Below are 5,282 nucleotides of genomic sequence, written 5' to 3'. Positions count from 1 at the left end.
GGACTCTGTGGGAGAGGGCGAGGGTGGGATGATTTGGGAGAATGGCATTGAAACATGTATAATATCAAATATGAGATGAATCACCAGTCCAGTCTGGATGCATGATACAGGATGCTCGGGGCTGGTGCAGTGGGATGAACCAGAGGGATGGTATGGGGAGGGAGGTGGGAGGAGGGTTCAGGATGGGGAACAAGTGTACACCCGTGGCAGATTCAGGTTGATGTATGGCAAAACCAATACAATATTGTAAAGTAATTAGCCTCCAATTAAAATAAATAAATTTATATTAAAAAAGAAAAAGTCCCCATGAGCAAAGTTAAAAGGAGAGAAAAGTATATTCATAACTTTCAGAATATTTAGCAAATTCTTATTGTTAAAGAAAGAACAATCATCTGAACTCACATTGGCAATAAATTAACCAGTAATCATAGAAAACACAAAAAATTTTCAATCTTTCATGTAATTAAGAGAATCAAGTTAATAAGCGATAGAGATACCTGGAGTAACAGGCAAATTTGGCCTTGGAGTACAAAATGAAGCAGGGCAAAGACTAACAGAGTTTGCCAAGAGAATGCACTGGTCATAGCAAACACCTTCTTCCAACAACACAGGAGAAGACTTTACACATGGACATCACCATATGGTCAATACCCAAATCAGATTGATTATATTCTTTGCAGCCAAAGATGGAGAAGCTCCATACAGTCAGCAAAAACAAGACCGGGAGCTGACTGTGGCTCAGATCATGAACTCCTCATTGCCAAATTCAGACTTAAATTGAAGAAAGTAGGGAAAACCACTAGACCATTCAGGTATGACCTAAATCAAATCCCTTATGATTATACAGTGGAAGTGACAAACAGATTCAAGGGATTAGATCTGATAGACAGAGTGCCTGAAGAACCGTGGACAGAGGTTCATGACATTGTACAGGAGGCAGTGATCAAGATTATTCCCAAGAAAAGGAAAGGCAAAATGATTGTCTCAGGAAGCCTCACAAATAGCTATGAAAAGAAGAGAAGCTAAAGGCAAAGGAGAAAAGGAGATATACCCATTTGAATGCACAGTTCCAAAGAACAGCAAGGAGAGACAAGAAAGCCTTCCTCGGCAATCAGTGCAAAGAAATAGAGGAAAACAATAGAATGGGAAAGACAATAATTCTCTTCAAGAAAATCAGAGATACCAAAGGAACATTTCATGCAAAAACGGGCACAATTAAGGACAGAGACGGTATGGACCTAATGGAAGCAGAAGTTATTAAGAAGAGGTGTCAAGAATACACAGAACAACTGTACAAAAAAGATCTTCATGACCCAGATAACCACGATGGTGTGATCACTCACCTAGAGCCAGATATCCTAGAATGCAAAGTCAAATGGGCCTTAGGAAGCATCAATATAAACAAAGCTAGTGGAGCTGATGGAATTCCAGTTGAGCTATTTCAAATCCTAAAAGATGATGCTGTGAGAGTGCTGCACTCAATATGCCAGCAAATTTGGAAAACTCAGCAGTGGCCACAGGACTGGAAAAGTTCAGTTTTCTTTCCAGTTTCAAAGAAAGGCAATGCCAAAAAATGTTGAAACTAAGCGTCTGTCTACAATGCGGGAGACCCAGGTTCGATCCCTGGGTTGGGAATATCCCCTGGAGAAGGAAATGACAATCCACTCCAGTACTATTGCCTGGAAAATCCCATGGACAGAGGAGTCTGGTAGGCTACAGTCCGTGGGGTCGCAAAGAGTCGGACACGACTGAGCGACTTCATTTCACTTCACTTCACTTCAATGCACAATTGCACTCATCTCATGTGCTAGTAAAATAAAGCTTAAATTTCTCCAAGACAGGCTTCAACAGTAAGTGAACTGTGAACTTCCAGATGTTCAAGCTGGGTTTAGAATAGGCAGAGGAACCAGAGATCAAATTGCCAACATCTGTTGGATCATCAAAAAAGCAAGGGAGTTTCAGAAAAATATCTACTTCTGCTTTATTGACTATGTCAAAGCCTTTGACTGTGTGGATCACAACAAACTATGGAAAATTCTTAAAGAGATGGGAATACCAGACCACCTTACCTGCCTCCTGAGAAATCTGTATGCAGGTCAAGAAACAACAGTTAGAACTGGACATGGAACAACAGACTGGTTCCAAATCAGGAAAGGAGTCTGTCAAGGCTGTATATTGTCACCCTGCCTATTTAACTTATATGCAGAGTACATCATCCTGCAAAATGCCAGGCTGGATGAAGCACAAGCTGGAATCAAGATTGCCAGGAGCAATGTCAGTAACGACATATACGCAGATGGCACCACCCTTATGGCAGAAGGTGAAGAGGAACTAAAGAGCCTCTTGATGAAAGTGAAAGAGGAAAGTGAAAAAGTTGGTTTAAAACTCAACATTCAGAAAACTAAGATCCTGGCATCCAGCCCCATGACTTCATGGCAAATAGACTAGGAAACAATGGAAACAGTGAGAGACTTTATTTTGGGGGCTCCAAAATCACTGCAGGTGGTGACTGCTGACATGAAATTAGAAGATGCTTGCTTCTTGGAAGAAAAGCTATGACCAGCCTAGACAGCATATTAAAAAGCAGAGACATTACTTTGCCAACAAAGGTCCGTCTAGTCAAGGCTATGGTTTTTACAGTAGTCATGTATGGATGTGAGAGTTGGATTATAAAGAAAGCTGAGTGCCAAAGAATTGATGCTTTTGAACTGTGGTGCTGGAGAAGACCCTTAAGAGTAGCTTGGACTGCAAGGAGATCCAACCAGTCAATCCTAAAGGAAATCAGTCCTGAATATTCATCGGAAGGACTTGATGCTGAGGTTGAAACTCCAATACTTTGGCCACCTGATGTGAACAACTGACTCCTTTGAAAAGCCCCTGACTCTGGGAAAGATTGAAGGTGGGAGGAGAAGGGGACGACAGAGGATGAGATGGTTGGATGGCATCACTGACTCAATGGACATGAGTTTGAGTAAGCTCCGGGAGCTGGTGATGGACAGGGAGGCCTGGTGTGACAGGACTGAGTGACTGAACTGAAATGAAGTTAACAAAATGCCACTCTTTATCCACCACATCTGCGAAGTTTGGGTGTGGGGAGATGGCTTGTCTAATTTTGGGTTGTTTTTTAGTTGCTAGGTCGTGTCTGACTCTTTTTCTACCCCATGGACTGTAGCCCTGAAGGCTCCTCTGTTCATGGGATTTTCCAGGCAAAAAATACTGGAATGGGTTGCCGTTTCCTTCCTCCAGGGGATCCTCCTGACCCAAGGATTGAACCTGCGTATCCTGCATTAGCAGATGGGTTCTTTACCACTGAGCCACCAGGGAAGCCTAACTTTTGGTAGGAAGATATATTGGTTCCGCTACTTATGCATTTGGAAGAATCTATAAACAATTAAATATGAGTGCCCTTTGCCTCAGCACTATAACTTTTTTAGTTATTGACACAACACAGACACTTGTATATGTGCAAAAAATATAAAGAAATAAATTATCTTTGTTATCATAGCTTGTCGGCAAAAGTGAGCAACTGAAAATTACCTGAAGATCTGTCAGTAGAACAGTAGAGTGGTTTAAAAACTATGGTGTAAGTCAGAATGGCCATCATCAAAAAGTCTACAAATAAATGCTGAAGAGGGTGTGGAGAAAAGGGAATCCTACACTATTGATGGGAATGTAAATTGGTGCAGCCACTATGAAGAACAGTATGGAAGTTCCTTAAGAAACTAAAAACAGAACTACCATATGATCCAGCAATCCCACTCTTGAGCATGTGTACAGAGAAAACCATACTTCACAAACATACATGCAACCCAGTATTCATTGCAGAATTATTGACAGTAGCCAGAACATGGAGACAACCTAAATATCTATCAATAGAGGAATGGGTAAAGCAGAGGTGGTATATACATTCAACAGAATATTACTCAGTCAGAAAAAAATGCAACGCCATTTGCAGCAACATGGATGAACCCAGAGATTATCATATTAAGTGAAGTAAGTCAGAGAAAGACAAATATCATCTATCATTTATAAGTGGGATGTAAAAAACTGATCCAAATAAACTTATTTACAAAACAGAAACTGAATCAAAGACATAGGAAACAAACTTACAGTTTCCAAAGGGAACATATGGAGGGGGGTTAAATTAGGAATTTTGGAGTAACATATACACACTACTATATAAAACAGACAAACAACAAAGACCTGCTCGTAGCAGAGGGAACTTTACTCAGTATTTTGTAATAACATATATGGAAAAAGAATGAAAAAGAATATGTGTATATACATATATACACATATATGTACAATTGAATTATTTTGCTGTACACTTGAAACTAACACAATATTGTAAAACTATTATACTTCAATTAAAGAAATAAACAAACAACAACAACATAAAATTATGGTGTGTCCATTCCATAGAATAGTATTATATATGGCTGTTAAAAGGAATAAGGCAAGCCTATGATTATTAAGAAGATCTCTATGATTTTCACTATTAAACTAAGTGAAAATGCAAAATGGCATTTACAATATAATTCCATGTTTTAAAAAACAGGGCTCACATTCTGTATTTAGGAAAATGAGTTATATACATAAATGCAAATCTGGAGGGTTATGCCTACAACTCCAACAGGACTGGGATTAGAAGCTGCGAGGGGGTGAGTGGTGAACAGGACTTTTCCCCTCTCTCTACTTCCGTATTGTTTGAAATTTTATGAGCCAGACTGCATATGTATTTCTTCTGTATTAAAAAAATTAAAATTTTAAAATATTAAGTAATGTTATTTCTGATCCATTACTAGAGAAAGATAGAAACACGACTTTTTTCCTTGTAGAGATGTAACCTGTTCCAGAATAGAAAATGAAACCAAATGTAAAATTACTCAGCCTGTGCTAGCCCTGGGCAGTTTGAGGCATTTCTCTTCCTTTTGTTTCTTTGCTCAGGATGGCTGGAGGAGGAGCCCAGGACCCCCAGTCAGAAATGAGATTAGTTCCAGAGCTGACAGAGGTGTCACCCATAGGACAGACGTGAGCCCACACCACCCAGGGTTTCAAAATAAGTCAGGGGTTTACCCTGAATTTCGTGTTTTCTAAACTACCTTCTTTGAAATGATCTATGCAAAGGTAGAGACAAGAGGGAAATGAGAGTAATCTGGGGTCACGAGGAAATAAAGCATCATAAAGGACAAGGCGCCTTCAGGCAGACGGGCCAGCGGAGCCGTAGCTGCAAAACAAGCAGTCATGTGTGTTGTGGCAGCAGGACTCAACCAGCAGGCGCC

Source organism: Budorcas taxicolor, chromosome 2, assembly GCF_023091745.1.
Source record: "Budorcas taxicolor isolate Tak-1 chromosome 2, Takin1.1, whole genome shotgun sequence".
NCBI classification, from domain to species: domain Eukaryota; kingdom Metazoa; phylum Chordata; class Mammalia; order Artiodactyla; family Bovidae; genus Budorcas; species Budorcas taxicolor.
This window is presented reverse-complemented; position numbering follows the sequence as displayed.